This window comes from Elephas maximus, chromosome 5 (assembly GCF_024166365.1).
Source record: "Elephas maximus indicus isolate mEleMax1 chromosome 5, mEleMax1 primary haplotype, whole genome shotgun sequence".
In the NCBI taxonomy this organism is placed as follows: Eukaryota; Metazoa; Chordata; class Mammalia; order Proboscidea; family Elephantidae; genus Elephas; species Elephas maximus.
In genome coordinates, this window is record NC_064823.1 from 128,398,958 (window position 1) to 128,424,879 (window position 25,922).

A 25,922-nucleotide genomic window follows, 5' to 3' on the forward strand; every position below is an offset into this window, starting at 1 on the left:
AGAGATCTATTTGTATAAAACATAAGTGTTTTCAGGGGGCCCTCAGTTCTGGGAATTTCTGTTTTGTTGTTTGTTGCTTTTATTGTTAAGTATTCTGTGTTTCTTACCATAATAGTTTTTCTCATATTCTTACTAGTTTCTCACTAGGCTAAGAAAGTGATTTCTCATCCTTGTTTTCATTGCCTTTTACATCCTCAGTTCCCGTAAAGTATGAAGGATGCTATGCCTTCTGCTTCTTATGGTACCTTGTACAGATGTTGAAAGGCAACAGGTAATTACAATCTTAAAGAATCCCATACACAATATTTGAGGGAATTTTTTAAAAAATTTTGATTTTTTCAAATGAATGTTAGCTTTCAGAAACAAAACTATCTGTTCTCACACTTACTCTGGGCACTGAGAAAACAGAAACCACACCTTGCTGTCTATATTTACACTACTCTGTTAACCTGTCTCCTGTCTTCGGTTCCATGACACTATCTTTTCAGGGGTCTCTTGCTCAGGCAAACGATGATAGCGTCTTCCTTTACCACCTTCCAGAAATCTGCAGACTGAGACTACAATATTTTTAACCTACGAGATTTTGCTTCATCCCTTTGGAATGCTCACAGTGGGCCTGGCAGCTTCTCTTTTGTTTTCTAATTTTCTGCTGCCTAAAAGAGTCCTGTACCAGTGCCTCTGGGTGGGGACACCTGCTGCTACTCCCCTCAACCAATTCAGATTTTTCTAAAGACCACTGTGGCACCCCAAGAAGGGATAAAAGAGCCCCAGATATGAGGGACTGTCAGGATCTCAGGGGAATGCCCCTGACCCAGACAAGCCCATTGCCTGGTGTGTCTCTAGCTGCTGCTTTCATGAAAGGAGTTCCTTGCCCCAGCACAATGGCACCCAAACAAAAAAAATGTTTCTGGCAGCCTTACATAAGTGCTTGTACTGTGGCAGCTAGTTCCAACCACATCTGAAAGACTATCCCCTGCTAGACCCATGGGCTACCACTGAGGGCGCTGTCCACAAACTCACCAAAGGAAGGACTGTGGCTGTCCCAGTCCCTCTGTGAAATCCAGACAAGATGAGGCCACTGCTCCAAGGCTGCATCTCCCCACCATATGTCTACTGAGTCCTACCAGACTCTGCACAGGAACAACATGAACAGGCTACTGGAAAGCACCAAGTAGCAACCTTATGGCCACAAGATCTCCTTGGCCACCTCTTAGCTCTTGAAGCTTTTTGGGTCAGGGGGTGGAGTGCAGTATCCTTAAGGGCACAAAATGACTGCTAATGAGTGACAGTTACATGGCCTTTAAGCCTTGTAGGGTCATTTCACTATGTGTTCCTAGGATGCACAAGAGAATTAGAACATGGAAACCACAAGCTGCTCAGAAAAAAACAGGTTGCTCTGTAACAGGAAAAGGAACTTTCCAGAAGATACCGCCATCATTTAAGAACAGATCCCCATGATAACACCGAGGGGATGTTCCAGGGCACAGCAGATGTAATTTACATAGAGGATTAAAATAGTGCTTATCTTTACAAGATTAGCTCAAAGTAGAATAGTTGAAACCAGCACCTGGGGTTCACTGAAGCAAAAAATGTAGTCGAAAGACCACCCAGTTGAGACCTGGATGGACAACCTCCTGGTCAGCTGGTTGCAAGACCCCTGGCTGTGGAGTGCCCTAACTTCACTACCATCGTTGCCTTGTCTTCTAGGAGTGCTGTATAATAAACTGCTCCAACATCAACAACTTCACCTCTAGAACTCAACCCTGGTGTTCCTGAACCCTGGGGACTATGTTGCCCATGGGTACTCTGTGTACCATCCAGACTCCCTGAACATGACGCATGTTAAAGATTTTATTTAGATCATTAAGGAAGAAACTGGTAAGATGTTACATCCAGTTCAAAGGAAAATCCAAAAAACAGAGAAATTTATAAATCAAGAATACTGAAATGAATGTGCAAATGGAGGCAAAGTGGCTTTTCCACAGTTGTGCGGAAAGTCAATTGAAACTCTCCTAGACAAAATTCATTTGCAAGTCTACAAACAAGATTTTTCATTATTATCAGTTATCTACTACATACAAAATTGTAAAATAGCTCAAAGTCAATGAATCAAATAATCTGAAAGTGCTTTAGAAAACGGATAGTTCTCAGCTGAAGCACAAATTTTTCTCACTCTCTTAATGTAATTTAAAAAAAAAAACCCAAAGATTATTCTGTTGTTGTAGTTAGGTGCCGTAGAGTCGGTTCCGACTCATAGTGACCCTATGCACAACAGAACGAAACACTGCCCAGTCCTGAGCCATCCTTACAACCGTTGTTATGCTTGAGCTCATTGTTGCAGCCACTGTGTCAATCCCCCTCATCGAGGGTCTTCCTCTTTTCGGCTGACCCTGTACTCTGCCAAGCATGATGTCCTTCTCCACGGACTGATCCCTCCTGACAACATGTCCAAAGTATGTAAGATGCAGTCTCGCCATCTTTACTTCTAAGGAGCATTCTGGTTGTATTTCTTCTAAGACAGATTTGTCCATTCTTTTGGCAGTCCCTGGTACATTCAATATTCTTTGCCAACACCACAATTCAAAGGCATCAATTCTTCTTCGGCCTTCATTATTCATTGCCCGGCTTTCACATGCATATGATGCGATCAAAAATACCATGGCTTAGGTCAGGTGCACCTTAGTCTTCAAGGCGACATCTTTGCTCTTCTACACATTAAAGAAGTCCTTTGCAGCAGATTTACCCAATGCAATGCGTCTTTTGATTTCTTGACTGCTGCTTCCATGGCTGTTGATTGTGGATCCAGGTAAAATGAAATCCTTGACAACTGCAATCTTATTCTAGATTACAAAATAAAGCTGGTCTTATCTTATTTGACTTATTATTTATGCAGAAGCCCCAAGAGTCTTAATCTACCCTAAAAGCCCATTTGCCATCCAGTCGATCCCAAAACATGGTGATCACAGGAGTTACAGAATAAAACTTCTCGACAAGGTTTTCTTGGCTATAATCTTTACAATTTGCCAGGCCTTTCTTCCAAGGCACCTCTTGGTGGGTTTGAGCCATCAACCTTTATGTTAGTAGGCAAGCATAAACTGCTCCACCCGGGGACTTAATCTACCAAATTAAAAAAAAAAAAAAAGGCATTGTCATTGAGTGGATTTCAACTCATAGAGACTTTGTTAAATTTTTTTTGCTGGAAATTTCCAAAGGAAATCTCAGAGTAGACTTTAAAAGCGTCTATTATTTGCTATCTTGAGCCCAAGAAGCCAAGCCCAAGAAACTTTCTCCATGAGGTTTAATATTAAGTATCTATGATTTGGGTGATTTTCTACTTATTCAGGTTTCAAAAATGTTCTTTGGTGACTGGCCTGCCAAGAGGTGACCTCTCTTACTGCTTATAAGACTGGGCCCTGTAAGCTAGGTATCAGGCCAGTTTTCCTGTGAAGTCTTGCTGATTATTGACTCCATAAAATCAACTTAATTCCTTAACCTATCTGCCATCAAGCAGATTCTGACTCATAGCAACCCTATTGGATAGAGTAGAACTACCGTATAGAGTTCCTAAGTAGTGGTTGGAGAATTTAAATTGCTGACCTTCTGGTTAGCAGCCCAGCTGTTAACTACTGCAGCATCAGGTTCCTAAAAAAATCTAAAAACCAAAAAAAAAAAAAAAAACCTTGCTGTTGAGTTGATTCCCGCTATAGTGACTCTAAGTCAGAGTAGAGCTACCCCACAGGGTTTTTAAGGAGCAGCTTGGTGGATTCCATCTGCTGAACTTTTGGTTGGCAGACGATCTCTTAACCATTAAGCCACCAGTTATACCTAATAAAATGAGTATCATTCTCCAATACCACATGCCGGGTAAGACTTGATGGCAGAACAAACTTTTCCAATTATGCAGAGCAAATAATTATTCCCAGGAAACAGGAGACAGATTCTTAATGGACTTATTCAAATATTTATATGGTCAGGAAAAGTATTGAGACTCAATGAGAGTTTCTGAATTTTCCTAACTCCTATACCTGTGGATTAAATTTCATCTGGGAAGGGTTTTCTTTGTTATGTTAATGAGGCCATAGCAAAGTAAGTGTATACTTACTTTAAAAAATTTTATTTGTTTATGTTGTCGTTGAGAATATGCACAGCAAAACATATACCAGTTCAATAATTTCTACATGTACAGTTCAGTGACATCGATTACATTCTTTGAGTTGTGCAGCCATTCTCTTTTCTTCGTTGCTCCTCTCCCACAAATGTAAACTCTGCTTCCTAATATCCTATCTAATATTTTGAATTGCATTTGTCAGCTTGATTCCATGTAGATAGATCTTGAAAGAACACAATATTCTAGGTAGACCTTCTTTACTTCTTAAGCTAAACTATTGTTTGGTGTTAAGAAGACTTCAGGGGATACTTTTGGTTCTTTAAAGTACAAAGATTATCTCAGGGCAATAGTTCATACAGTCTCCATGGCTCCAGAAAGTCTGGAGTCCATGAGAATTTAAAATTCTGTTCTGCATCTTCTCCTTTTGATCAGGAATCTTCTATAGAGTCTTTGATCAAAACGTTCATTTTTGAGATATAAAAAGAGCAGATTAGTTACAGAAGTAAGGAAGTACAATGACAGATATCACGTGGAGATCTCCAAGGAATGTCGACAAGAATGCAAAAGAAGCTGAGGCAGAGATTTTCCCTCAGAGGGGACAGAAAGATCCTTCTGCTGAGCTGGCACCTTGAATTTGGACTTCAAACCTCCAAAAGTTTGAGAAAATCAACTTCTGTTTGTTAAAGCCCCTCCCTTGTAGTATTTGTTAGAGTAACACTGAAAGAAACTGAGACAGAGGGGGTTCAAGGGATAAAACACCTTATTGGAAAGTTTCATTTTAGTTTCCAAAAGATGAGTCTATTAAACTATTATGGGTAAAAGTTATAAAGAAAGCGCTTCCTTATACAAAAAAAAAAAGTCAAGATTAACAATGTTTCAAACAAATAGCACAATAACATTACCCTTATCAGTTTATTCATGTTTATGTAATTCTTTCTTATGTGCTGAATCTTGGGTTAACACCCTGATAAAGCCATCTGGAAATTTGTCTAGGAAAAATTCTGGAAATCATGACTCTTCCCACTGTTAAGGTTGTTATATCATCAGAAATCTAAAACCAAGAGATTATTTTTTGAAGTGCAAATATTTTGAAGTATCTAGTACAGTCCCTTTTCGTGGGGCTCTAAGATAGTCCTTCTTTAAGGAAGGCACAAAGGCTGGCCTGTAGCCAATTAGAGAGCCTTCAGTCATGCACCAGAGTGAACTATTTGTATCTGACAGAGAGTTCTAATGGCTGTGGTTAATTTATTACAGATAATCTCTAAATTTGAAAAGTCTGACAAGAGATCATAACAAGAAAATTGGAAGTAATAAGAATGTTGATTTGTTTCTGTGGCATGCTAAACAAGATTATAAAGACGATCCAAGAAATGTTTTAGACAAAGTGTCTGTAAGCACAATGACACTAAATTTTATATCTGATTTTTCAGTCACAATAAATCATCTAAAAGTAAACATAGAAGGACACAGGATTGTAAAGAAACTTCGCTCTTTTATAAGCAAGAAATCTTTGTTTTGTTAAGTAATCAAGGGCATGATAAAATCAACAGAAAACACCAAAAATTATTCTGGTAAAATATCAAATCTTTGATACCTAGGCAGATGATGCAGAAAAAGAGTGCAGTGAGTGTTCATAATACAGACAAAGGTAATAATCAGTAAGCCAATGAAACGATCTACCACTTTCCTCCACATGAATTGGCAATAGGCCAATCTACGCATTAGGAATATAATTTCTGGTTCTAGGGTGGGTATGGTTTTAAATAGATACAGCCATGGGCATCAATCAGTAAACACAGTCTTGACATTAAAAAGTATGTGTGGCCTATTTTCAATATTCTTCCAAGGAAACTTTAATGAAGTCTTGGTCTTCTAGAAGAGAAATTAGACAAAAATAGCCATAGGATCCCAGTGGAAAATATCTTAGGTGAAACTGTGAACCACTAGTTCAGCAAAAAAATTCCAAAAGATGAATTCCATGATCCATGGCCCCGACTCCTTTTATAATGACTAGAAGTTTAACCCAAATGAAGATCTCAAACTCATGATACTGAAATAATATTTTGGAATAAAAATATCTTCAGAAGACTTCTAAACCAAGACCTTTCTACGCATCAGTTGATGATATAAACTAAACACCTTCCACTCAAGATAGCTGGAGCAAAACAATCTATATCCCGGAACCGAGGTTAGCATGCTCTCCTTCTTTTAGCACTTTAAATTTTTAACCTTTTTCTTTCTTTTGTTACTGTATGATATTAAATTACTGGTAACATTTCTTCTTCCTTGACCTTTTTGAGAATTCTTTTAACTATTGTCAAACTCTTTTTTATTCTTCCTGAAGTGTATCCAAGGGATTATAACAGATTATAGCTATATCTTTACCTCTTGCTGACTTATTTTTAACATCAACTTTAAGTTTCTTTGAATAAAAACATAACCTCCATTACTTTAAACACGTTAAAGAATCGTTTTTCCTTCTACTGTGAACCTCTGGTGAAAAAAACACCCCTATATTACTAATGGCAACATTTAGTCATGTTAAAATTGGACAACAACAACAACAAAAAACAAAAAAAAATTCATTTCCACCAAGTCAATTCAGACTTATAGTGACCCTAGAGGACAGGGTAGAACTGCCCCACAGGGTTTCCATGCTGCTGCTGGTGGATTTGAACTGCCAAACTTCTGGTTGGCAGCCCAGCTCTTTAACCACTGTGCCACCAGGGCTCCACTAAAATTGGACAAGGAACAGCAAAACTATATCTGAAAAAAAATTACTGGATTATCCACAGGGGCTGAAGACATAGTAGTTTTGGGAACACATTTTGGGGATATCTTTTTTTTTGTGATCTACTTATTTTTAGTAGATATTCTCCAACTTTACTCAGGAGTCCCTGAGTTGAAGAAATGATTAAGAGCTGTACTATGAACTAAAAGGTTGATCATTCAAACCCATCCAGAGGCACCTCAGAAGACAGACTTGGCGATCTGCTTCTGAAAGATCGTAGCCTTGAAAACCCTATGGAGAAGCTCTACTCTGCACACATAGAGTTGCCATGAGTTGGAATCATCTCAAAGGCAACTAACAACTACAATAACCAACTGTCATGGATCAAATTATGCCCCCCAAAAATATGTGTATCAGTTTGGCTGGGTCCTGATTCCTAGTATTGTGGGTATCCTGTGACTTTACTACATGTTGTAAATCCTGCCTCTATGATGTTAATGAGGGAAGATGGTCGGCAGTTGTGTTAGTGAGGCAGGACTCAATCTAAGAGATTGGATTGTGCCTTGAGGCAATCTCTCGAAATTTAAAAAAGAAAGAAGCAAACAGAGCCAGGGAGACCTCATACCACCAAGAAAGCAGTGCCAGGGAGCAGAGTGCATGCTTTGGAGCTGAGATCCCTGAGCAGAGAAGCTCCTAGTCCAGAGGAATATTGATGAGAAGGCCGACAGAGAGAGAAAGCCATTCCCTGGAGCCAACACTCTGAATTTGGACTTTCAGCCTGCTTTACTGTGAAGAAAGAAATTTCTCATTGTTAAAACCATCCACTTATGGTATTTCTGTTATAGCAGCATTAGGTAACTAAGACATCAACTCTACTCAGGGAATTTGTCTCTCCAAGGAAAAGGCAATTGGAATAAATAGGTAAATAAAATCATATTAAATGATGTCTACATTCAATAGAGTTTATGCCCCTTTAGAGCACTATGGCATATGTAGGCATTAAGACTTCCCTTGTTTACCACACACAAACTTGACTTCTGCCCATGGAGTAACTATTTGTGGTTTTCAGGCAATCCAGATTTCTTTTCATTCTCCCTACCCGACCCTATTTCAGTTTCTATTGCTAGATTGTGTCCAAGAACCACTGTAGACAACACTAGGGAATTACTCAAAGTAATCAATTATTAGCTCTTTCAATTACTTAAATTACATTGTCATAGTGATTCTAACAATAAGAATTATTCAAATGTGTAAAAGGCTTTTAGGAATTTACAAAAAGTCTACCTGAAGTTGTAAAGAATCTCATATTTTACACCTCAAGACATGAGATTATACTCTGGCTATGTTATGCTTGACAATCAAAGAGCTTTAGCTTTCTATTAGTTAGCCAAATTGATATCTTTGTGTTTGGATTGAATTGTGTCCCTCCAAAATATGTGTTTTAAATCCTAACCTCTATACCTGTGGTGTCCTGGTGGCAGTGGTTAAGAGCTTAGCTGCTAACCCAAAGCTCAGCAGTTTGCAGCCACCAACCACTCTTTGGAAACCCTATGGGGCAGTTTTACTCTGTCCTATCGGGTTGCTGTGAGTTGGAATCGAATCCAAGACAACGAGTTTGTTTCGGTATACCTGTGGTTATAATCTCATTTGGGAATGGGTTTCCTGTGTTATGTTAATGAGGTAGTGTTAGTGTAGATTGTGTCTTAAATCAAACCTTTTGAGACATAAAAGAGGTTTAACAAGCAAGTGAGCAAGGGCATGTGGGGGAAGAAAGATGCCAATCCACATGAAGATCTCCCAGGAGCAGAAACTCAAAGAAACCAGAATCTTCCTCCAGGATCCACAGAGAAAGAAAGCCTTTCTCAAGAGCCAGAATCTTGAATTTGGACTTCTAGCCTCCTATTCTGTGAGAAAATAAATTTCAGGTTTTTAAACCTACCCATTTGTGGTTATTTCTGTTTTAGCAGCACTAAAAATCTGAAATATTTCACCAACGTTAATATTTTGTGTTGTACTCGGTTAATTTCTATTGATCAAGATGAAGAATTTATCTCTAAATTAAGCCACTACCACAGCTGTCAAGTCAATTCCGACTCACAGCGACCCTATAAGAAAAAGGAGAACTGCCCCATAGTTTACAAGGAGCACCTGGCAGATTCGACCTGCTGACCTCTTGGTTAGCAGCCGTAGCTCTTAACCACTATGACACCAGGGTTTCCTGTGCATTGAAGCAGGTGGTTAACTGGCTTTCTGAGGTGTTGTTGTTGTTGTTAGGTGCCGTGGAGTGGGTTCTGAATCATAGAGACCATATGCACAACAGAACCAAACACTGCCCGGTCCTGCGCCATCCTTAATAATGGTTGTTATGCTTGAGCTCATTGTTGCAGCCACTGTGTCAATCCACCTCGTTGAGGGTCTTCCTCTTTTCCACCGACCCTGTACTCTGCCAAGCTTGATGTCCTTCTCCAGGGCCTCATCTCTCCTGACAACATGTCCAAAGTATGTAAGATGCAGTCTTGCCATCCTTGCTGCTAAGGGGCATTCTGGCCCCACTTCTTCCAAGACAGATTTGTTCGTTCTTTTGGCAGTCCGTGGTATATTCAGTATTCTTTGCCAACACCACAATTCAAAGGCATCAACTCTTCTTCGGTCTTCCTTATTCACTGTCCAGCTTTCACATGCATATGATGTGATTGAAAATACCACGGCTTAAATCAGGAGTACCTTAGTGTTCAGGGTGACATCTTTGCTCTTCAACACTTTGAAGAGGTCCTTTGCAGCAGATTTGCCCAATGCAATGTGCCTTTTGATTTCTTGACTGCTGCTTCCATGGCTGTTGATTGTGGATCCAAGTCAAATGAAATCCTTGACAACGTCAATCTTTTCTCCATTTATCATGATGTTGCTCATTGGCCCAGTTGTGAGGATTTTTGTTTCCTTTATGCTGAGGTGTAATCCATACTGAAGGCTGTGGTTTTTGATCTTCATTAGGAAGTACTTCAAGTCCTCTTCACTTTCACCAAGCAAGGTTATGTCATCTGTATAACGCAGGTTGTTAATGAGTCTTCCTCCAATCCTGATGCCCAGTTCTTCTTCATATAGTCCAGCTTCTCGTATTATTTGTTCAGCATACAGATTAAATAGGTATGGTGAAAGAATACAGCCTTGATGCACACCTTTCCTGACTTTAAAACAGTATCCCCTTGTTCTGTCTGAACACCTGCCTCTTGATTTATGTACAGATTCCTCATGAGCACAAATAAGTGTTCTGGAAGTCCCATTCTTAGCAGTGTTATCCATAGTTTGTTATGATCCACACGGTCTTATGCCTTTGCATAGTCAATAAAACACAGGTAAACATCCTTCTGGTATTTTCTGCTTTCAGCCAGGATCCATCTGACATCAGCAATGATATCCCTGGTTCCGTGTCCTCTTCTGAATCTGGCCTGAATTTCTGGCAGTTCCCTGTCGATATGCTGCTGCAGCCGTTTTTGTATGATCTTCAGCAAAATTTTGCTTGGGTGTGATACTAATGATATTGTTCTATAATTTCCACATTTAGTTGGATCACCTTTCTTGGGAATAGGCATAAATATTGATCTCTTCCAATCAGGAAGCTGTCTTCCATATTTCTTGGCATAGACAAGTAAGCACCTCCATGGCTGCATCTGTGTGTTGAAACTTCTCAATTGACATTCTGTCAATTCCTGGAGCCTTGATTTTTGCCAATGCCTTCACAGCAGCTTGGGCTTCTTCCTTCAGTACCATCGGTTCCTGATCATATGCCACCTCTTGAAATGGTTGAATATTGACTAATTCTTTTTGGTATAATGACTCCGTGTATTCCTTCCATCTTCTTTTTTTTTTTTTTTTTATTAACTTTTATTAAGCTTCAAGAGAACGTTTACAAATCCAATCAGTCTGTCACATATAAGTTTACATACATCTCACTCCCTACTCCCACTTGCTGTCTCCTTCTTGAGTCAGCCCTTTCAGTCTCTCCTTTCGTGACAATTTTGCCGGCTTCTCTCTCTCTCTATCCTCCCATCCCCCCTCCAGACAAGAGTTGCCAACACAATCTCAAGTGTCCACCTGATATAATTAGCTCACTCTTCATCAGCGTCTCTCTCCCACCCGCTGACCAGTCCCTTTCATGTCTGATGACTTGTCTTCGGGGATGGTTCCTGTCCTGTGCCAACAGAAGGTCTGGGGACCATGGCCGCCGGGATTCCTCTAGTCTCAGTCAGACCATTAAGTTTGGTCTTTTTATGAGAATTTGGGGTCTATATCCCACTGATCTCCTGCTCCCTCAGGGGTCCTCTGCTGTGCTCCCTGTCAGGGCAGTCATCGATTGTGGCCGGGCACCAACTACTTCTTCTGGTCTCAGGATGATGTAGGTCTCTGGTTCATGTGGCCCTTTCTGTCTCTTGGGCTCTTAGTTGTCGTGTGGCCTTGGTGTTCTTCATTCTCCTTTGATCCAGGTGGGTTGAGACCAATTGATGCATCTTAGATGGCCGCTTGTTAGCATTTAAGACCCCAGACGCCACATTTCTAAGTGGGATGAAGAATGATTTCATAATAGAATTATTTTGCCAATTGACTTAGAAGTCCCCGCAAACCATGTTCCCCAGACCCCCGCCCTTGCTCCACTGACCTTTGAAGCATTCATTTTATCCCGGAAACTTCTCTGCTTTTGGTCCAGTCCAATTGAGCTGACCTTCCATGTATTGAGTGTTGTCTTTCCCTTCACCTAAAGCATTTCTTATCTACTGATTAATCAATAAAAAACCCTCTCCCACCCTCCCTCCCTTCCCCCCTCGTAACCACAAAAGTATGTGTTCTTCCCAGGTTTACTATTACTCAAGATTTTATAATAGTGGTCTTATACAATATTTGTCCTTTTGCCTCTGACTCATTTCGCTCAGCATAATGCCTTCCAGATTCCTCCATGTTATGAAATGTTTCACAGATCCGTCACTGTTCTTTATCGATGCGTAGTATTCCATTGAGTGAATATACAATTTATTTACCCATTCATCCGTTGATGGACACCTTGGTTGCTTCCAGCTTTTTGCTATTGTAAACAGAGCTGCAATAAACATGGGTGTGCATATATCTGTTTGTATGAAGGCTCTTGTATCTCTAGGGTATATTCCTAGGAGTGGGATTTCTGGGTTGTATGGTAGTTCTATTTCTAACTGTTTAAGATAACGCCAGATAGATTTCCAAAGTGGTTGTACCGTTTTACATTCCCACCAGCAGTGTATAAGAGTTCCAATCTCTCCGCAGCCTCTCCAACATTTATTATTTTGTGTTTTTTGGATTAATGCCAGCCTTGCTGGTGTGAGATGGAATCTCATCGTAGTTTTAATTTGTCTTTCTCTAATGGCTAATGATCGTGAACATTTTCTCATGCATCCGTTAGCTGCCTGAATATCTTCTTTAGTGAAATGTGTGTTCATATCCTTTGCCCACTTTTTGATTGGGTTGTTTGTCTTTTTGTGTTTGAGTTTTGACAGAATCATGTAGATTTTAGAGATCAGGCGCTGGTCGGAGATGTCATAGCTGAAAATTCTTTCCCAGTCTGTAGGTGGTCTTTTTACTCTTTTGGTGAAGTCTTCAGATGAGCATAGGTGTTTGATTTTTAGGAGCTCCCAATTATCGGGTTTCTCTTCATCATTTTTGGTAATGTTTTGTATTCTGTTTATGCCTTGTATTAGGGCTCCTAGGGTTGTCCCAAATTTTTCTTCCATGATCTTTATCGTTTTAGTCTTTATGTTTAGGTCTTTGATCCACTTGGAGTTAGTTTTTGTGCAGGGTGTGAGGTATGGGTCCTGTTTCATTTTTTTGCAAATGAATATCCAGTTATGCCAGCACCATTTGTTAAAAAGGCTTTCTTTTCCCCAATTAATTGACACTGGTTCTTTGTCAAATATCAGCTGCTCATACATGGATGGATCTATGTCTGGGTTCTCAATTCTGTTCCATTGGTCTATGTGCCTGTTGTTGTACCAGTACCAGGCTGTTTTGACTACTGTGATGTATAATAGGTTCTGAAATCAGGTAAAGTGAGGCCTCCCACTTTCTTCTTCTTTTTCAGTAGTGCTTTGCTTATCCGGGGCTTCTTTCCCTTCCATATGAAATTGGTGATTTGTTTCTCTATCCCCTTAAAATATGACATTGGAATTTGGATCGGAAGTGCATTAAATGTATAGATGACTTTTGGTAGAATAGACATTTTTACTATGTTAAGTCTTCCTATCCATGAGCAAGGCATGTTTTTCCACTTAAGTATGTCCTTTTGAATTTCTTGTAGTAGAGCTTTGTAGTTTTCTTTGTATAGGTCTTTTACATCCTTGGTAAGATTTATTCCTAAGTATCTTATCTTCTTGGGGGCTACTGTGAATGGTATTGATTTGGTTATTTCCTCTTCGGTGTTCTTTTTGTTGATGTAGAGGAATCCAAGTGATTTTTGTATGTTTATTTTATAACCTGAGACTCTGCCAAACTCTTCTATTAGTTTCAGTAGTTTTCTGGAGGATTCCTTAGGGTTTTCTGTGTATAAGATCATGTCATCTGCAAATAGTGATAACTTTACTTCCTCCTTGCCAATCCGGATGCCCTTTATTTCTTTGTCTAGCCTAATTGCCCTGGCTAGGACTTCCAGCACGATGTTGAATAAGAGCGGTGATAAAGGGCATCCTTGTCTGGTTCCCGTTCTCAAGGGAAATGCTTTCAGGTTCTCTCCATTTAGAGTGATATTGGCTGTTGGCTTTGCATAGATGCCCTTTATTATGTTGAGGAATTTTCCTTCAATTCCTATTTTGGTAAGAGTTTTTATCATAAATGGGTGTTGGACTTTGTCAAATGCCTTTTCTGCATCAATTGATAAGATCATGTGGTTTTTGTCTTTTGTTTTATTTATGTGATGGATTACATTAATGGTTTTTCTGATATTAAACCAGCCTTGCATACCTGGTATAAATCCCACTTGATCAGGGTGAATTATTTTTTTGATGTGTTGTTGGATTCTATTGGCTAGAATTTTGTTGAGGATTTTTGCATCTATGTTCATGAGGGGTATAGGTCTATAATTTTCTTTTTTTGTAATGTCTTTACCTGGTTTTGGTATCAGGGAGATGGTGGCTTCATAGAATGAGTTGGGTAGTATTCCGTCATTTTCTATGCTTTGGAATACCTTCAGAAGTAGTGGTGTTAACTCTTCTCTGAAAGTTTGGTAGAACTCTGCAGTGAAGCCGTCCGGGCCAGGGCTTTTTTTTGTTGGGAGTTTTTGGATTACCGTTTCAATCTCTTTTTTTGTTATGGGTCTATTTAGTTGTTCTACTTCTGAATGTGTTAGTTTAGGTAGGTAGCGTTTTTCCAGGAATTCATCCATTTCTTCTAGGTTTGCAAATTTGTTGGAGTACAATTTTTCATAATAATCTGAAATGATTCTTTTAATTTCATTTGGCTCTGTTGTGATGTGGTCCTTCTCGTTTCTTATTCGGGTTATTTGTTTCCTTTCCTGTATTTCTTTAGTCAGTCTAGCCAATGGTTTATCAATTTTGTTAATTTTTTCAAAGAACCAGCTTTTGGCTTTGTTAATTCTTTCAATTGTTTTTCTGTTCTCTAATTCATTTAGTTCAGCTCTCATTTTTATTATTTGTTTTCTTCTGGTGCCTGATGGATTCTTTTGTTGCTCAGTTTCTATTTGTTCAAGTTGTAGGGACAGTTCTCTGATTTTGGCTCTTTCTTCTTTTTGTATGTGTGCATTTATCGATCTAAATTGGCCTCTGAGCACTGCTTTTGCTGTGTCCCAGAGGTTTTGATAGGAAGTATTTTCATTCTCGTTGCTTTCTAAGAATTTCCTTATGCCCTCCTTGATGTCTTCTATAACCCAGTCTTTTTTCAGGAGGGTATTGTTCATTTTCCAAGTATTTGATTTCTTTTCCCTAGTTTTTCTGTTATTGATCTCTAGTTTTATTGCCTTGTGGTCTGAGAAGATGCTTTGTAATATTTCGATGTTTTGGACTCTGCAAAGGTTTGTTTTATGACCTAATATGTGGTCTATTCTAGAGAATGTTCCATGTGCGCTGGAAAAAAAAGTATATTTTGCACCAGTTGGGTGGACAGTTCTGTATAAGTCAATGAGGTCAAGTTGGTTGATTGTTGTAATTAGATATTCCGTGTCTCTATTGAGCTTCTTACTGGATGTCCTGTCCTTCTCCAAAAGTGGTGTGTTGAGGTCTCCTACTATAATTGTGGAGGTATCTATCTCACTTTTCAATTCTGTTAAAATTTGATTTATGTATCTTACAGCCCTGTCATTGGGTGCATAAATATTTAATATGGTTATGTCTTCCTGATCAATTGTCCCTTTTATCATAATATAGTGTCCTTCTTTATCCTTTGTGGTGGATTTAAGTCTAAAGTCTATTTTGTCAGAAATTAATATTGCTATTCCTCTTCTTTTTTGCTTATTGTTTGCTTGATATATTTTTTCCATCCTTTGAGTTTTAGTTTGTTTGTGTCTCTAAGTCTAAGGTGTGTCTCTTGTAGGCAGCATATAGATGGATCGTGTTTCTTTATCCAGTCTGTGACTCTCTGTCTCTTTATTGGTGCATTTAGTCCATTTACATTCAGCGTAATTATAGATAAATAAGTTTTTAGTGCTGTCATTTTGATGCCTTTTTATGTGTGTTGTTGACAATTTCATTTTTCCACATACTTTCTTGTGCTGAGGCGTTTTTCTTAGTAAATTGTGAGATCCTCATTTTCATTGTGTTTGACTTTATGTTAGTTGAGTCGTTACGTTTTTCTTGGCTATTATCTTGAGTTATAGAGTTGTTATACCTTTTTGTGGTTACCTTATTATTTACCCCTATTTTTCTAAGTAAAAACCTAACTTGTATTGTTCTATATCGTCTTGTATCACTCTTCATATGGCAGTTCAATGCCTCCTGTATTTAGTCCCTCTTTTTGATTATTTTGATCTTTTACCTATTGACTTCCATGATTCCCTGTTATGTGTGTTTTTTTAATTAATCTTAATTTGTTTGTTTTTGTGATTTCCCTATGTGAGTTGATATCAGGACGTTCTGTTTTGTGACCTTGTGTTGTGTTGGTATCTGATATTATTGGTTCTCTGACCAAACAATATCGTTTAGTATTTCTTGTAGCTTTGGTTTGGTTTTTGCAAATTCTCTAAACTTGTGTTTGTCTGTAAATATCTTAATTTCGCCTTCATATTTCAGAGAGAGTTTTGCTGGATATATGATCCTTGACTGGCAGTTTTTCTCCTTCAGTGCTCTGTATATGTCGTCCCATTCCCTTCTTGCCTGCATGGTTTCTGCTGAGTAGTCTGAACTTATTCTTATTGATTCTCCCTTGAAGGAAACCTTTCCTTTCTCCCTGGCTGCTTTTAAAATTTTCTGTTTATCTTTGGTTTTGGCGAGTTTGATGATAATATGTCTTGTTGTTTTTCTTTTTGGATCAATCTTAAATGGGGTTCGATGAGCATCTTGGATAGATATCCTTTCGTCTTTCATGATGTCAGGGAAGTTTTGTGTCAGAAGTTCTTCTACTATTTTCTCTGTGTTTTCTGTCCCCCCTCCCTGTTCTGGGACTCCAATCACCCACAGGTTATCCTTCTTGATAGAGTCCCACATGATTCTTAGGGTTTCTTCATTTTTTTTAATTCTTTTATCTGATTTTTTTTCAGCTATGTTGGTGTTGATTCCCTGGTCCTCCAGATGTCCCAGTCTGCATTCTAATTGCTCGAGTCTGCTCCTCTGACTTCCTAGTGCGTTGTCTAATTCTGTAATTTTATTGTTAATCTTTTGGATTTCTACATGCTGTCTCTCTATGGATTCTTGCAACTTATTAATTTTTCCACTATGTTCTTGAATAATCTTTTTGAGTTCTTCGACAGTTTTATCAGTGTGTTCCTTGGCTTTATCTGCAGTTTGCCTTATTTCATTTGTGATGTCTTGAAGCATTCTGTAAATTAGTTTTTTATATTCTGTATCTGATAATTCCAGGACTGTATCTTCATTTGGGAAAGATTTTGATTCTTTTGTTTGGGGGGTTGGAGAAGCTGTCATGGTCTGCTTATTTAAGTGGTTTGATATGGATTGTTGTCTCCGAGCCATCACTGGGAAACTAGTTTTTCCAGAAAATCCGCTAAAAAAAAAATGCAGTCAGATCCCTATCAGAGTTCTCCCTCTGGCTCAGGGTATTCGGATGTTAATGAAGCCGCCTGGGGAGGGTGGGGGAGGAAACAGAGAGATAGGAGAGTAGCATCTCAGAATATAGCCAGAGTTGCTTGTTTTGCTTGGAATGACTATTATATCTGAGATTCCCGCGGGGTGCATCGCCTATGTGTGCTGGCTGTGTGGAGATTGCACCCGGGGGGTCTGGCCCGCTAGAGTCAAGGTCAGATCCTCCACTTCCAGCCCCACGCCCAACATCAAGCCTCCCCTAGTGGGACGGTGCACTCTCGACTCCAAAATCAGTCGCTGCCTCCCGGGGACTTCTCGTCCCTCCAGCCACGTTGCTGTGCCCCCTCGCGAACCTGTTGGGCCACCCCCCGGGGTTAGTTCAGTTTGGTGGAGCAGCTCCCCGTGCTTGTGCCGTGACCGTGTGTCCCGGCTGGGACGCTGTTCTCCCCGCTCGAATACCAGTCGCTGCCTCCCGGGGACTTCTCCTACCGGCTGCTTCTCACGCCGCCCGCGGAACCGGCTGGTCCCCCTCCCGGGGTTAGTTCAGGGCGGTGGAGCAGCTCTCTGTGCTTGTGCCGTACCTGACTGGTACACTGGCTCCAGGCTCTGGAAACAATCGCTGTTTCCCTGTATTAGTTCGTTCTCCGTCTCTAAATCTGTGTTTGTTGTTCAGGGTTCGTAGATTGTTATGTATGTGATCGATTCACTTGTTTTTCCGTGTCTTTGTTGTAAGAGGGATCCGAGGTAGCATCTGCTTAGTCCGCCATCTTGGCTCTGCCCCCCCTTCCATCTTCTTTTGATGCTTCCTGCATCATTTAATATTTTCCCCATGGAATCCGTCACTATTGCAACTCAAGGCTTGAATTTTTTCTTCAGCTCTTTCAGCTTGAGAAGTGCCGATCATGTTCTTCCCTTTTGGTTTTCCATCTCCATCTCTTTGCATGTCTTTATAATACTTTATTTTGTCTTCTCGATAGGCCCTTTGAAATTTTCTGTTCGGTTCTTTTACTTCATGAATTCTTCCTTTTGCTTTAGCTGCTCGACGCGCAAAAGCAAGTTTCAGAGTCTCCTTTGACATCCATCTTGGTCTTTTCTTTCTTTCCTGTCTTTTCAGTGACCTCTTGCTTTCTTCATGGCAGATGTCCTTGATGTCATTCCACTACTTGTCTGGTCTTTGGTCACTAGTGTGCAATGCTTCAAATTTATTCTTGAGATGGTCTTTAAATTCAGGTGGGATATACTCAAGGTCATATTTTGGCTCTCATGGACTTGCTCTGATTTTCTTCAGTTTCAGCCTGAACTTGCATATGAGCAATTGATGGTCTGTTCCACAGGCAGCCCCTGGCCTTGTTCTGACTTATGATGTTGAGCTTTTCCATCGTCTCTTTCCACAGATGTAGTCAATTTGATTTCTGTGTGTTCCATCTGGTGAGGTCCATGTGTATAGTCACCATTTATGTTGGTGAAAGAAGGAATGCAATGAAGAAGTCATGGGTCTTGCAAAATTCTATTGTTCGATCTCCGGCATTGTTTCTATCACCAAGGCCATATTTTCCAACTACTGATCCTTCTTCTTTGTTTCCAACTTTCGCATTCCAATTGCCAGTAATTATCAACGTATCTTGATTGCATGTTCGATCAATTTCAGACTGTAGCAGCTGATAAAAATCTTCTATTTCTTCATCTTTGGCCCTACGGTTGGTGCATAAATTTGAATAATAGTCGTAATAACTGGTCTTCCTTGTAGGCGTATGGATATTATCCCATCACTGACAGCATTGTACTTCAGGATAGATCTTGAAACTTTCTTTTTGAGGATGAGTGCAACGTCATTCCTCTTCGAGCTGTCATTCCTAGCATAGTAGACTATATGATTGTCTGATTCAAAATGGCCAATACCAGTCCATTTCACCTCACTAATTCCTAGGATATCAATGTTTATGTGTTCCATTTCATTTTTCATGATTTCCAATTTTCCTAGATTCATACTTCGTATATTCCAGGTTCCTGTTATTAATGGATGTTTGTAGCTTTTTCTTCTCATTTTGAGTCATGCCACATGAGCAAATGAAGGTCCCAAAAGTTTTACTCCATCCACCTCATTAAGGTCGACTCTACTTTGAGGAGGCAGCTCTTCCCCAGTCATCTTTCAAGTGCCTTCCAACCTGGGGGGCTCATTTTCTAACACTATATCAGACCATGTTCCGCTGCTATTCATAAGGTTTTCACTAGCTAATGCTTTTCAGAAATAGACTGCCAGGTCCTTCTTCCTAATCTGCCTTAGTCTGGAAGCTCAGCTGAAACCTGTCCTCCATGGTTGACCCTGCTGGTATCTGAATACCGGTGGCATAGCTTACAGTATCACAGCAACACACAAGCCCCCACATTATGACAAACCGACAGACACGTCGATGAGCATGATAGATTCTTAGAAATGTTTACTAGGCCTGGGTTTACCAATTTAGTATCAGGACTTTAAAGCATTTCACTACATCTAATCATCATTGTGCTCTTAGTCTTTGTGTGATTTGCAATAGCTAAGTGTATACTCATTTGTCCCACCAAAATTCAATTTCACTCATTGAATATTTTTCATTAATCTTTTTCTTAAGAGAGAACCAATCCAAAGACTCTCTATGCCTCTGATATTCCATCCTAAGCATTTCTGACCCAAAACCTTAGTAATAAACCCGTGCACTCACATGCCCTAAAAGATATCATTTATCATTTAGTAGCTGGGCAATTTTAAAAACATATTAAACCTTTTGTATTCTCCATTTCCTCATCTATAAATTGTGAAAGGTTGCTGTGAGTCAGGATAGACTCGACTTTTTTTTTTTTTTTTTAATATCTTCTTTACAAGTTTAGTGTAAAAAAAAGAGGTTATATAAAATAAAGCTAAAAGAGCTTAACACACTGCCTCACATGTATTTGATATTTAATAAATTTAATTATTTTACTCACTGGTTTTTTCCCACATATCCACATTCCATGTCTTCAATTAGTCATAAATCAAAGAGCAGCTAATAATAATCCTATTAATTTAAACCTTACCATCTTTTGATTGAGGACACCACCTCAATCCTTTCTTACCCACAAATGAAGGTAATTACTGATTACATAAGGTAAGGGATTCCTGTGATTTCAGTCACCCACAAGACTAAATTAGGAAGCTTCACCGTATATTAAAATATCATCTTCCTCTTAAACTATGAAGCTTTATTCACATTAAATAAAAGTATAATTTGAAATTTCCAATTTACTGCTCTTTGGCCATAACATTTTTGGAATATATAAACTAGAACATTTCTGTAATAGAAATTTTTGAATCAGGTTTATTAAACATTTCTAGGAATTGGTTCTATCTGTTCAAGTTCACAAAGATGTGTATATCACTTTAAGTGTATTTTGCTTCAATTATATCATTATGTCATCATATTCAGCATGAAGTAAAATGTGCAAATTTCAGATTGTGGCCTCCTGCTAAAAGAAACATTACTAATAAATATATAATTGAGTTCCTAGCTGAAAAACAGATATATATTGCCATTTACTAAATTTGCATGGTAGGTGGTTATTCTTCCTTCCATTTGCCCTTGGAGATGTTTAATGATGGTTACAGAGATAAACTATTAGTGACTGCTGTTATAATCAGCTATTTGATTTGGTAGTGATGAAATAATAAGTACTGATAAATTATTTTGAGGATTTTTCATATTGGACAAGTGGTAGTAAAAAAATACTTAATGAAAACTTAGTGTTTAGGTGGCCAAATCCAGTGCCGTTTGATGACATATGCGTGGAAAAGTATTGACCTTGATTTAGAAAGTGTGTTGTTCTTGTTGTTAGGTGCCATTGAATTTGTTCTGACTCATAGTGACCCCATGCACAACAGGAGGAAAACCTGTGCAGTCCTATGCCATTCTCACAATTGTTGTTATGCTTGAGTCCATTGTTGTAACCACTGTGTCAAGTCATCTCATTGAGGGGCTTCTTCTTCTTCAGTGACCTTCTCCAGGGACTGGTCCCCCCTGGTAAGATGAGGTCTCACCATGCTCTCTTCTAAGGAACATTCTGGCTGTACTTCTTCTAAGACAGATTTGTTTGTTCTTTGGGCAGTCATATGTTCAATATTCTTCACCAACACCATAATTCAAAGGCATCAATTCTTCTTCATTTTTCCTTATTCACTGTCCAGTTTTGCATGTATATGAGCTGTTTGAAAATACCATGACTTGGGTCAGGCATACCTTAGCCTCAAGGCAACATCTTTGCTTTTTTAACACTTTAGAGAGGTCTTTTGCAGCAGATTTGCCCAATGCAATGTCATTTGCTTTCTTGACTGCTGCTTCTGCTGGGGTTGACTGTAGTTCTAAATAAAATAAAGTTCTTGGCAACTTCAATATTTTCTCCATTTATCATGATGTTGATTATTGGTCTAGTTGTGAGAATTTTTGTTTTGTTTATATTAATGTATAATTCATACTGAAGGCTGTAGTGTTCGACCTTTATCAGTGCTTCAAGTCCTCTTCACTTTCATCAGGCAAGGTTGTGTCATCTGCATACCACAGGTTGTCAGTGAGTCTTCCTCCAATTCTGGTGTCATGTTCTTCTTCATTTAGTTCAGCTTCTGGGCTTGTTTGCTCAGCATACTGATTGAATATGCCTGGTGAAAGGAAGAAACCCTAACACATATGCTTTCCTGATTTTATACTATTCAGTATCTCCTTGTTCTGTTCAAAGCACTGCCTCTTGTTCTACCTACAGGTTCCTCATGAGCACAATGAACTGTTTTGGAATTCCCATTCTTTGTAATGTTATCCGTAGCTTGTTACGATCTACAAAGTCGAATGGCTTTGCATAGTCAATAAAACACAAATAAACATATATCTGATGTTCTCTCCTTTCAGCCAAGATCCATCTGACGTCAGCAGTGCTATCCCTCATTCCATGTCCTTTTCTGAATCTGGTTTGAAATTTCTGGCTCTTCTCTGTTGATATACCCTGCAACTGTGCATAAAATACTACTTAATTGAGAATTGTCAAGAAATGTGCTTCTGAACATGCTTTTTTTTTTCTTTTTTACCAGATAAAAATGTACATTAATAATAAATCTATATAAAAGTATTTGTCATCATTTTAGACAAAAATGTAATAGCCTTTTCAATAAAAATTGAGATATATATTTTAATAAATGGCCCAAATAGGCTGCTTTAAAACTACTTGGGTATGCTTTTTAAGTGTTTCCTATATTTCTCTTTTTTTCAATTAGACTATTTCATGCTAATTTCTAATTTCTGTTCCTCTGATGGTTTTGAATTTGGGAAAGGAAACAAAACGTAATGTTTCCTGATATAAGAAAGACGCAGTTGATTTTAGATGAATGACTGAGACGAATTCCCAGGATTACTCAGAAGCAGTGCTTGGGCATCATGTTTGCTGATAATACATGCACTTCCTGCTTATATTGGCTTCCCATGTCATTAAATTTGTTTCCAAAATACTTGTACATTTATATGCTAAGAGCAATATTTCAGAAAATTTGAGATAGAACTGGCTCATTGACAATAGTGAGCAAAAGATGCATTGGAAGAAACTAAATATCTATCTATGTATAAATTATACTGAGAAAACCAAAATATCAAAAATAATTTCCTCCCCAGAGTGATCTTTAGCTTTATAGAAAATTTACTTCTGAAGTACAAATATTTAGTATCATAAAAACCCAAAAACCTGTGGACATCAAGTCGATTCTGACTCATAGTGACCAGAATTTCTGTCTCTGGAGTCCATGGTTTTACCACTAGGCTAAATTGTATACCGAAGAAGATACTGAAGTTGTCAATGATTTCATTCTACTTGAACCAAGAATCTATATCCATCGACGCAGCAGTTAAGAAATCAAAGTATGTATCGAATTGGCTAAATCGGCTGCAGAAGGCCTCTTTAAAGTTTTAAGTCAAAGATGTCACTTGGATGACTCAGGTGTGACTGATCCAAGCTATGGTCTTTTCAGTTGCCTCATATTCATGCAAAAGCTGGATAATGAAAAAGGAATACCAAACAAGAATTGATACATTTAAATCACAGTGTTGGTGAAGAATGTTGAATATACTCTGGGCTGCCAGTAGAACAAACAAATCTGTCTTAGAAGAAATGTTCCTTAAAATTGTGGATGGTGAGATTTTGGCTCCATTACCTTGGAAACGTAATAAGAAAAGATCAATTGCTAGAAAAGGACATCATGTTGGTTAAAGTAGAAGGTTTCCAAAAACAAGGGAAACTCTCAATGAGGTGGATTGATGCAATACTGAAAACAATGGATGCAAGTATACCAAATATTAGAAAAATGGCACAGTACCGAGCAACATTTCATTACCTTATATATAAGGTCAACATAAGTTGAAGCAGATTTGATGGCAACTAACAATAATAACAACATATTGCATATTATAAGTACATGCTCTGTAACTTCTCCATGAGGTGAAATTCCACTAACAAACAAGGCATGGTTTAAAAACCTGTTTATTTTCTGTCATTGTCCAAAAGTGATAGAAATTGCTGCGTTTCAATTACTTATGTCTAAAGAAGTGCTTGCTTTGCTCACAGGTGGCAAGGAAACCTTCCGTGACTTGTGAGCTGATTTTTCTTAGTTCTATTACTCCCATGAGGCTTCCAAATTCTCATAGTCATACTCTTCCCAAGTATATACATCTTCCCTTATTTATCCAATATTTATCAAATGCCTGTTATGAGTCATTAATTGTTTTAGATGTAGCAATGTAAATTATTTTAGAAACGTAAAACACCTCCTCATAGACACTCACCAGGGAATCTAAGTGGAAGCTATCTGCTCTCCTATTCCTAAAAATCCTTTTTGTTTTTGTTGGGTGCTGTCTAATAATTTTCTACTCATAGTGACCCCATGTGACAGGATAGAACTGCTCCATAAAGTATTTTTGACTGTAATCTTTACGAAGCAGATTGTCAGGTCTTTCTCCCTTGGAGCTGCTGGGTGCATTCGAACCACCAGCTTTTCTGCTAGCACCTAAGTGCTTAATCAATTGCACCACAAAGGCTCAAAAAAAAAAAAAAAAAAAAAACTAAAGGAACTTGAGGAAAGCAAGTTTAAAAGACATATTTTATCCATCTATTTTAACTTATCTAAGTTCTGTCCTCATTTCAAAGTAGACTATAGGAAGTGCACACGCTTGGTTAACAATATAACATTTCCGTTTGACGATTACATTCACTAAAACACCCTTTCAGGTTATGTGCTTGACTTGCCAAAGATACTTAAAGGGACAGCTATATAAATCCATTTCTGCTTTATGTGTAATCGCGTTTTTAAGGACCTGTCTAGTACTTTGCTCAAAGACTCTGAAGTAAGTTAGAGTGCAGTAAAAATATAGACATCTTTACGTTGTAGAAAGAGCATGAGTTTCAGGGTTAAGTACATGTAGGTTCAAATCCTGCTTCTGTCATTTACTACTACGTAAATTTATATTACCCTATGTGAGAGCAATTTGTCAATCTGTACCAAAAAACTTAAAAAGAATCTCTTCATTCAGCAATTTTTCTTTTATCAGTTTTTGGAAGTAAAATAAAATAAAAGATTGTTAGTAAACTGGACAATTGGAAACAGTATAAATATCTAGTAATGTTATTAAATAAAGCTTGATGCAACCATAATATGAAAGAGTGTGAAAACAGAAAAATCTTGTAAAACATCCGATGATGTGATGAAAATTAGGATATAAAATTTGTATTATCCTGATTTTGAAAAAAAAAAAAAAGAAAGAAAGGAAACTGTTCCTTCTTCTATTTGGAAGATGCAGGATTAAAAGTAATTAAATATATAGCTGTGTCATGAAATCATTTAATTCGGATTTACAAGAATTATGTGACAGACGAATTATTCCTATCCTAAATCATGAATACAGTTCAAGATGCCTAACAGAAAATTTTATGAATTAAACTCAGGTTTTGGACTCGAATATTTGTCCTCCAAAACTACAGCTTATCACAGAAAAACTATGCTGAATTCAACTTGTATCTATTCTGTGTCTAAAGTACACTTACTACATCATGTATTTCTATTTTATATTTTCTGTGAAGCATGAAAAAGTTTCTTTTCTTGTAGTCAAAGTTGTGAGTTTTTTCTTTTCTCATCTTTTTTGATATGCTCTTGTTTGCTTATCTTGCTTTATTTTTGCTCAAAGGTATGGGCACAGTGTTCCTATTTTATAGACACTTAGGTAAACCAATGCTCTTTCATAATCATACTCAAGTCTCCAGACTATAGGAACATTTCACAAATACAGGAGACCTTTGCCCAACTTTAGAAAATGGAGTTGCAAGAGCAAATAGGCTTAATTGATTAGTGACAGGTTTTGATGGGAAAAGTGAAAGAATTTGTTAATTTCTCCTTTGAAATATTCTAAAAATGTACTATACTCTCTCTATATATACTAAGAAAAGTGTGAGAAAATGCATGCCTTCTTAAGGGCATTAAAAAGAAAGAACAAACAAAAATATGTAAGAACATAGTCATATAGGAAGTATTTACAATTGAATTAAATATTGAAATAGTAGTTCTGAGTGGAAAGAAATTTAAATTAAATCAGTTCCAGCTTAATAAAATTTGCATTTTTCTAAAACAGGTCCCTATCAACTCTGGGAAATTCCAAACATTTTATGAGACTTACTAGTTTATCAGGCTACAGATTTGTAAAGGACCAAGACACTGTTAGTGTTTGCATCCCAAGCATTTCTACAGTTCTGACACTTAGGAAGGTTTCAACGAGTTTTAAGAACAAATTAATAAGTGCAGGCTAGATCTAGTTGAAATTTAATAATGGAT